General features: G+C 41.5%; 1 long non-coding RNA gene across 1 annotated transcript in view; it reads left to right on the forward strand.

Moving 5' to 3' along the window:
• Positions 1 to 3785, forward strand: part of LOC102162639 — a 33185-nt gene extending 29400 nt beyond the window's left edge. The window contains exon 3 of the long non-coding RNA XR_002345761.1: positions 3137 to 3785. This is a non-coding gene — a long non-coding RNA (uncharacterized LOC102162639). The remainder of the gene's footprint in view (positions 1 to 3136) is intronic.

Consider the following 10120-nt stretch of genomic DNA (forward strand, 5'->3'; position numbering starts at 1 on the left):
CAAGAACTTCCATATGCCACAGGTGTGGCCAAAATGAAAAAAAAGGGGGAAAAAAAGTACAAAGAAGTGAAAGGAAGTGGTGACTACAAGTCAGAGTGTGGCTGCTTTGGAGGAGAAGGAAGGCACTGTCTTTGGGATGGGGTACAAGGAGGGAATTCCAGAGTAGCTTGCTGGTTAATTTCTTGAGCTGGGGCGTGGTTACAAGGGTGCTTGCCTTGTAATCATTTACCCCCATCTCCACACTTGATTTGTGTGGATTTGTGTTAGTTTTCTCCTCCCCACCAACGCATGTTTCTTTACCTGAGATGGGAAACCTCACATTCTTGGCTTATCCAAGTTCATCATGACCTTTCTGCACCATGACTTTTGTGCCTGTGTTGGAGAGTAAATTTTTTAACAGCTCAGTTTTGTGTCTGACATCCCTGAACCAAAGACGAATGTGCTGCTCTTCTGCAATGTGCCTTTGCGTGCCTTCATTCATCCTGGACAAGGATGTATGTCATCCTCCAGATGGTACTTGACAAGCGAACCCTTCCAAGAACGAAAAGAAACCGTGGCTGTGAACATCTCATTCAGCTCTTCCTCTCCACCTCTGCAGCCTTTTAGATGCTAACACACACTGTCTGCCCTGCTGCGGATTCATAGGTATTTGGATGTGGACTCTTTATTCTTCCTGGACTTAATCTGCTGCAGATTAGTCAAAACAGGCAGCTGTGAAACTGAGTGGAAAAAACAGTAAGCCTGAAATCAAAACACCTTGGCACCACCAGCCACCTCCGCAGCCGAATGACTAGGGCCACTTGCAATTCTTTCCTCTACTATCTCACGTGGAAGGTGGAGTGACTCACGGGGTGGTTTTAGGCTTCAACAAGGAATGAACAGAAAAGCAACTTATAAATTCAGCTGTCAGACGGCTTCCTCACTCTTACACATCTCCCTTTCAATGAATTTCTTCCACTATGACCCTACAAGAACTCTGCCCCATCAAGTACAAAAAAATAAAAAAATAAAAAAAAAAAATAAGGTCCCCAGGAGCTCAATACCCTCATGGCAGTTTCACTGGGAAGCTGAGGATCTGACAGGTGAATCTTGGGACGTGCAGGCCTCAGAGCCTTCCAGTCCCCTGAGGTCAGGTGTGTCCTTTCTAAGGAGCCCAGGTTCACAGCCAAGTCCATGACTGACTCGGGGCCAGGAAGAGGGAACCAGCCAGACTGATCCCATCCCACTTCCTCCAGAGCTGTTCCACACCATCCAGTCTATTTCATGGTGCCTTATGTATAAGAGTTCATTCTACAGGTTCTGAAAAAATACAAAACGACAATGGAAATATAGCTGTTCTAATTTTCACTTTGCAGATGAGTATAAAGACCTAGAAAATATAGGAGACTTGTCCAGCATCCTTCAACTAGCAACAGGCAGAACCATGGCCAGCACGTGGTTCTTCCAGGTTCCAGGCCAGCATCCTTCCCATTCTGTCCCTCCCTTGGTGCCCCGAGGCTCTGTCTCAGCCTCAGGGACAATACAGGGAACCGGCAGCTGGACAACCAGGGATGGTTGTGCCCTGCACAAGGATGCCCTGTCCAGGGCATGGTGAATAGGGAGGGGTCTAACTCACTCCCACTCACCAGGCCAAGCATCCTAGCCTGGGGCTTTTCCATTCTGCATTTTCTATTTGACACCATGATGCTGTGCATACTGGCCCCAGCCCTGACCACCAGTATGACCAACTCTATGTGCCAAGGCCCTCCTGCCTCTCCCCTTGGACCCCTTATAAGGTGTCTTTCCATTTCAACCAGCAGCTGTTGAGTAGCATGCAGATAGGTGCATTTTTTGATGAAACACATCAATAGAATTGTGAAGCCAGATAGTTTTCCAACAGGCTGTGTCCTCAAAGTAAAATCAGTGGTACTGGAAACTGTAATAACTTGTCCAGGCCACTAGGGTACCATTTAGGAAATTACTTCCTCAGGAAAATGTAGTCAATTATGGTTGTAATTTAGTAAAAGTAGGCTACTCTTTGGTAGATTAGTGTTTCAGGGCAGTGCAGTCATTTACTGCACAGAACTTCATGAGTGGTATCCAAGGGGCCTAAAATCCTTAATGTTCCTTCCAGATAAGCCTGTACAAAGGAGAAAGCTTCCATGTTGGAAAAAATATTCAGTTTCTTTATAATTCGCAGAGAAGGGGGAAACCAGGGTCCTTGGAGGCCAAAGGGTCCCCTGTGATCTTTAAGGAAGACAGCACAAACCTCAGTTACTGAACATGTATCTGCCTCCAGAATGTGTACAAGAAGCCAAGCCTTCCATAGCCACACAACTTCCAGGAAAATTTAATTTGGAGGGAGGAAAGAAGGAAGGAAGGGAAATTTGTCATGATTGATATATTGGAATATTTAAAGATGCAACACAGAAGAGTTTTAAGGGATCAAAATATTCATAAACATGCTGATAAGGATGACTGTGCTTTATAAATGCTGTAACATAAATTCTTGTTAATATGCAAATAGCACCCCAGAGGACCTATAATGTGATTCTGCTCAGAAGTTTAACAAACTGCTGCGTGAATTAGCTATTAATACTTTCTCCATTAATCTTATACATTAATTAGCCCTTCAAACATTACTGTCAGATTTTCTTTTGCCAATCTCTCCTCAGTCATTACTAAAGACAATTCCTCATTTCTTTCTTCTTAAAAATCATCCCCTTTTTCTGAAATCCTTCAAAAATGGTATAAAACACTAAGAGATTTGAGATAAATCTGTCTTTGCTAAAAGATGTTGTGGCAAATTGATTCCTTCTAAAAGAATTAATTTTCTTGAAATCGGTGCCTAATTCATCTTGCAATCTTCTTGTAAAGGAGTCACTTAATTTTGGAAGAATCTTGTAAGGGGAACTTCTTCCTCATCTTCATGCCCCAGAAGAGACTGTAGGGCATGCACAGTTCAGGTTAGCCTCCCCCTCCTGTACGCCTCCTCATAGAAGAGGAGTGACTTGCCTGATCCATAATTGTACCACATCACCTGTAGGACACTGATACCCATCTCACCTGCTCTGGGTTGAACTGTGTCTCCCAAGTGGAAGTGTTGAAGTCCTTATCCCCAGTACCTATGAATGAATGTAACCTTATTTTGAAATAGGGCCTTCGAAGAAGTGGTCAAGTTAAGATGAAGTCATTAAGGTGGGCCCTGATCCAATATGACTGGTGTCGCTATAAGACCAAGAGAAGAAACACAGACACATCTACTAGCCAAGCAATGCCTGGACTCCTGGCAAACGCCAGCATCTGGAAGAGGCAAAGAAGGACCCTGCCCTGCAGAAATTAGACAGAGTAAGGCCCTGATGATCCCTGACACTGGACTCCTGCCTCCAGAACTGAGAGAGAATAAATGGCTGTAGTTTCCAGCCACCAAGTTCGCAGTCCTTTGTTACAGAGATGTTAGGAGACCAGTGTACCATCCTTGTTCCCTCTGCCCCTTGGCTATGTTTGCATCCAGCATGATGTCATTCCAGCCATGTCTGGTCTTTCAAACCAGCTCATGTCTGTGGCAAAATCAGGAAAATCAGGGTTGTGAAAGTCCTAAAGGTCAAGGTTGTGGGATAGAAGTCCCTACCCTCTCTCTGATCCACACTTGTCACTTACTAGAGCTGCCCCAGAACTTTGTTTCATTTGTTCTTGTAACTTTTTGCAGGTGGTTATAAAGGGAAGGCAGCTGCTGCTTAGCTGTACCACACTCCCCTACTTGTGTCTCCTTGCTCATCCCTGAGCTGATTAATAAACTTGTGTCAACCCCAAATCTGCCTTTCCAGTCTCTGCTCTGTATATTTCCCACCTTCTTTTCCATCCAAGCCCCACTGACACTCTGAGTACCTTCAACATCCTGGTGACCACATACCAGCAGCCTTGGCCTCTCAGCTTCTGCAAAGCCTTACACTGTGTCCTACTCCACTACATCTCAGCCGCCCCACACAGGAGCACACCCCATATTTTGCCTTTACCAGAAGATGTTCTACCTCCAAGATAAAGACCATGGGAGCCATCACCTGCCCCAAGCTTCCAGCTTGATCACTCAACAGTGGCCACCCTTGGACAATCCTTTCTCTTGTGGACTAATGTCCTCTCATTTGTCCGAGCCCCTTCCAGTCCATTGCACACAGCAGCAAACACTTCATATTTGGTTAGGTCACTCTGAGCATACCAATCCTCTTCCTAAAAAGTAAATCATAAATAAATGTATAGAGATGGAGAACAGAGCAGCAGTTTCCAAGTTGGGGGAGAGTGTGTGTGGCTACCAAGGGGTAGCATGAGAGAGCCTTGTGGTGATGGGACAGTCTCTTGATTGGGGTGGTTACATGGGTCTTCACATAAAATTGCGCAGAACTGTACACACAGACATACACAAATGAGTGCATATAAAACTGCTGAAGTCCAGTTTCTGTGGATGAATCAGTGTTAATGTCTTGGTTTTCACTTTTACCATTTTTTTTTCTTTTTTTTTCTTTCTAGGGCCACACCTGCAGCATATGGCAGTTCCCAAGCTAGGGGTCAAACCAGAGCCATAGCTGCCGGCCTATGCCACAGAAACAGCCACTTGGAATCTGAGCTATGTCTGTGAACTACACCACAGCTCAAAGCAACACCAGATCTTTAACCCACTGAGGAGGCCAGGGATTGAAACTGCATCTTCATGGATACTAGTCAGGTTCATTGCCACTGAGCCACAGTGGTGATTCCTATTTGTACCATAATTAACAAGATGTTTCATTAGAGGAAAATGAATCATCAGTACATGGGACTCTCCTGCACATTTTTTTTTTGCAATTTCTCATGAATCTATAAAAGTTTTAGATGTCCCAAAAAAGTTTTTAAAAAAGGAAAGTAAATAAAGTCATCATTCATGCCATCATGTTAGATGTTGAGGATATAGTCTCAAGCAAATCAGATAATATCTCCACTGTCCTATTATTGAGAAGGGGTGATGGGCTTGACTGTGGTTCCCATCATTCTTGAGACAAGTTAGAATCGTGAATGAGGACTGCGGGCTCCCTGATGGGCCCTGCCACACTGGCAGCCTGGCCTCCCACCACCCTTCACCTTCATACTCTGCACCCCAGCCATGCTGGCCTTTCCAAACATGCTAGAGCGCAGCAGGCGTCCTCCTGTGACATGCCCCCCCTTCCCTGTCCCTGAGTCCCAGACTAGGTCTTAATCCTTGATGCAGGCTCTTCAGCCCCATGGACCTTTTTTCCAGAGGTGAAATGGATATATCTTCTCTATTAAATTACAGTTAGCATTTTCTTTGCTCTTGATAAACTCATCGGCAACTCCTAGAAATCTCTCAGTGTGAATTTTTTGAATGAATGAGTGAGTGGAAGGGCCTTAAGCAGAGGAGAAACACAGTCTGATTTACCTTTTTTCAAATCAACTTTTATATTTTAGCATAGCTATAGAATGTCAGAATATTACAGAAGTGGTAGAGTTCCCATACACTCCACACCCACGGTCCCCTATTGTTAACATGTGTGGTAGATTAGCCACAATTAATGAAACATACTGATACATTATTACTAACTGGAGTTGATATTTTATTCAGATTTCTTCAGTTTTCTTCCTTAATGTCCTTTTTCTGTTCTGGGATTCCATCAACATACCACATTACAATTAATTATCATGTCTCCTCAGGCTCCTCTTGTTTGCAATAGTTTCTTAGATTTTCCTTGTTTTTGATGACCTTGACAGTCCTGAGAATTATTGGTCAGATGTTTTGTAGGATTTCCCCCAAGTGATATTTGTATATTTCTTTAGTGATTAGTTTGGGTTAATATGTTTGTGAGAAGAAAGCCCAAAGAGGTAAAGCATTGTTCTCAGCACATCCTATCAAGGACATATGCTATTAATAAGGTTTATCACTGTTGCTGCTGACCTTGACCACCTGGCTGATAGAGCATTTGTCAGATTTCTCTACTATAAAGAGACTTGCTGGGAGTTCCTGTTGTGGCTCAGGAGGTTAAGGAACCAACTTTAACTCTGTGAGGATATGGGTTCAATCCATAGCCTGGCTCAGTGGGAGAAGGATACAATGTTGCTTAGGTTGCAGCTACAGCTCTGATTTGATCCCTGGCCCAGGAACTTCTCTGTGCTGCAGGTGCAGCCTTAAAAAGAAAAAATAAACAAATAAAATAAAGTGACTCTTCCTTCTCCCACACTGTGCTCTTTGGAAGGAAGTGACTAAGCACAGCCCATAATTAGGACTGGGAAGTTATGTTTCTTCTCCTTATAAGAGCTGACTATCTGAATAAACTACTTGGAATTCTATTCAGGAGACATATTTTCTCTACTATGTACTTTATTCAGTCACTATTTATGTAACTGTGGATTCATGGATATCTATTTTGTGTTGTGGTTTGTATACTACTTAATTTGGTGTTCAAATTGTTCCAACTTGAGCTGTTGGGAGCTCTTTCACTTGGCTCCTGTAGGGGGTTTGGGGTTTTAGCACTTTCTTATTTTCTGGCACTACAAGGTGCTTCAGACTCCTCTTGTACATTACAAGTCCGAGTCCTGGATTCAGCCATTCTCCAGGAAGTCCTGCTCTCTTCTACTGAAGAATAATATTAGAAACCAAGATCTGGACAGTAGAGGGGCTCATTGCTGCTGGGGAGTCATTGCTCCCAGAGCAAGGAAATCTGTATGTGTGTAATAATCCATATTACAGATTATGACACACATATATAATCTACAAGAGCAAGGAAATCTGTATGTGTGTAATAATCTGTATATATACACACATCTGTAAATATTGCTGTAAGTAACCATCTCTATCTATATTAAGGTAAACATGAGGTTTCCACTTCTAATCTATCACCACATAGATCCCTCTAGCTCCTATCCTTGTCACCTGTAACTTCTCATTCCTACAGTGAGAAACCTAACGTCTACCATGTACTTAATTAATCTTTTAATTCCAGGAAATATTTACAGTGGTTTCAGAACTGTTCACTCATACTCCCATGGGAAACAATCTTGTCAACTAGAGTACAGCCCTTGTTCACAGTTTTTTGTGCCTTTAGTTTTATACTCCATTCATTTCCAAAGTTACTTAGATCAGCACTTTATTCCCTGTTCTCTTCCATAAGGCTGTTTCATATATTTGTGGGATATTTAAGATTCTTTTGTCACATTATGCATTTCTTCTGAGGACTCTCAGCCTCCTAAATTTTTTTTAACTTGTGCAATTAAGGTTTAATCTCTATGCTATAAAGTTCATAGAAAATGCCCATAGGGTTTGACAAATGCTTGTCTTCATTGTTATAGCATTATACAGAATAGTTTCACCACTCTAAAAGACTCCTGTGCTTCAGTTATTCAAGCTTCCCTCGGACTCCTAAACATCTGGCAACCACTGATCTACTACTATCTCTATAGTTCTGCTTCTTACAAAACATCATATATTTGGAATCAAACAGAATGTAGCTTCTCTCCTTTAACACTATGCATTTACTATTCACCCATATCTTTGTGTGGCTTGACACACAAATCCAGCAATCCTCCTGATTGCTGAGTTTACTCCCTTGTCTGGCTGTACATCATTCTGTTCACCCATTCTCCCACTGAAGGGCATATTGGTTGCTTCCAGTGGTTGGCTGTTGTGAATAGAGCTGTGTAAACATTTGTGTGCACTTTTGTGAAACATTTGTGTAAACATTTGTGTGTTTTTGTGTGGACCTAAGTTTTCAAAACAGTTGGGTATATATCTGAGAGTGTGATTGCCGGTATGTGTACGACTGCATTTAGTTTTGTAAGAAACTGTCAAACTGTCTTCCAAAGCAGCTGTATTTGGGTTTTGCATCCTCATCAGCAACGAACGAGAGTTCTTAACACTCTACAACCTCACTAGGTGTTGATTTTGTCAGGTTTTTGTTCCCAGGCTAGGGGTCAGATTGGAGCTTCAGCTGCTGGCCTACACCACAGCCACAGCAACTCCAGATCCAAGCCGCATCAGACCTACACCACAGCTCACGGCAACACCAGATTCTTCAGCCCACTGAGGGGACCAGGGATAGAATCCAAGTCCTCATGGATACTGGTCAGGTTCATTAGCACTGAGCCACAATAGGAACTCCCACTTTTTTTTTTAACTGTTGTTGTAGGTATGTAGTAGTATCTCACTATTGTTTTTTTGTTTTTTTTGGTTTTTTTTTTTTTTTCTTTTTTGGCCACTTTGTGGCATATGGAGTTCCCGGGTCAGGGATCAATCTGAGCTGCAGTTGTGACCTAAGCTGCAGCTGCAGACAACATGGGATCCTTAACCTACTACTGCACAGGGCAAGGGATTGAACCTATGTCCCAGAGTTCCCAAGACGCTTCTGATCCCATTGCACCACAGCGGGAATTCCACCTCACTATTGTTTTGATTCACAATTCCCTCATAACAAGTGATGTGGAGTTACAGATTCATTATTTTAAAATCATTTGTTTGGACAGATGCCCCCATTCTTTTGGTGACTTACAACTAGTAACTATATTGATTCAAACATTGATTCAGCCAGTTACTAAAGGGAACATTTTGTAGCTAATTTTCCTTTGAATATTCAACTGTTCTTACATGGTTTAAAGTTCATATTCTATTTTTTTATTAAAATATAGTTGATTTACAATGTTGCTAGTTTCTGCTATATAGCAAAGTGACTCCATTTTATATATATATAAATATATATGTATCTGTGCATATGTGTATATATATATATATATATATATATACACACACAGACACATTCTTTTTCATATCTTTTCACATTCTTTTTCTTTATTGTTTATCACAGGATATTGAATAGAGTTCCCTGTGGTGTACAGTAGGACTTCGTTTTTTATCTATCCCATATGTAATAGTTTGCATCTGCTAATCCCAAACTCCCAATCTTTCCCCCCTACCTTGACAATCAAAAATCTGTTCTCTATATCTGTGAGTATATTTCTGTGTCATAGATATGTTCATTTGTGTCGTATTTTAGATTACACACATAAGTGATATCATGACATTTGTTTTTCTCTGACTTACTTCACTTAGTATGATAATCTCTAGGTTCATCCATTTGCTACAAATGGCATTATTTCATTCTTTTTATGGCTGAATAGTATTCTATTGTGTATATGTACCACATCTTTATCCATTCCTCTGGTGATGGACATTTAGGTTTACTTCCATGTCTTGGCTATTGTGAATAGTGCTGCAATGAACTTAGGGGTGCATATAAATTTTTGAATTATAGTTTGTCCACATATATCTTCAGGAGTGGGATTGCTGGATCATATAGAAACAATATTTTTAGTTTTTTGAGGAACTTTTGTTTTCCATAGTGTCTGCACCAACTTACACTCCTACCAACAGTGTTAGAAGGTTTCCTTTTTCTCCATAAGGTTGGTGTTCCATAGCTGCATTACTAAGATATTTTTGCCATCAAGATTACACTTGTTTAAAAATTTTAAACCCAAACTATTGAATATATGGTAAAAATTTTGAGGTTTCCATTATCTATTCATCCATTCATTGCTGAAATGACTAAAACCTTGACTCTGCAAAGTTACTTCCCCATCCCATCTCCATGCAAGAATGTTCATCTTTCCCAAGCTTCCTGATAGCGAATCCATCATTTTTCATAAGTGAATTTTTAGTCATATCTATTCATGTTAAATTATGTTACTCTGAACTTAATCAGCAACATTCTTCTTGTCAAGAAGGACACCCTCAGTGCACTGCTGCTGAACATGTAGAAAACTTAGGCAAGAGAAATAATAATAATGCCAGGTTACTTGCAGCTACATTGACCATCCACTCATTTAGACATATAAGGATGGAAATGGATTAGAATTTATTCATCACAATGACAGTTCCCTAAAAAGAGAGACCGTGAGTTCCTACCTCCCTGGAGATTCCCTGGACCATGGCCCTTTGGAGCCTGGGTGGTTGAGATTTTCATTTGACCCTTTCGGGTGATAGAGCAAAGTGGAAGTGGGAGTAGAGGAAGAAATATATTGAAATTGGCATTAGAAGACTGGGCCTACCACTATCAGCACCTCCCTGGCCAAGTCACTTATGCTCTAGAAACCTGTTTCTGTGTATGAA

The sequence above is a fragment of the Sus scrofa genome, chromosome 1 (genome assembly GCF_000003025.6).
Source record: "Sus scrofa isolate TJ Tabasco breed Duroc chromosome 1, Sscrofa11.1, whole genome shotgun sequence".
Lineage (NCBI taxonomy): Eukaryota > Metazoa > Chordata > Mammalia > Artiodactyla > Suidae > Sus > Sus scrofa.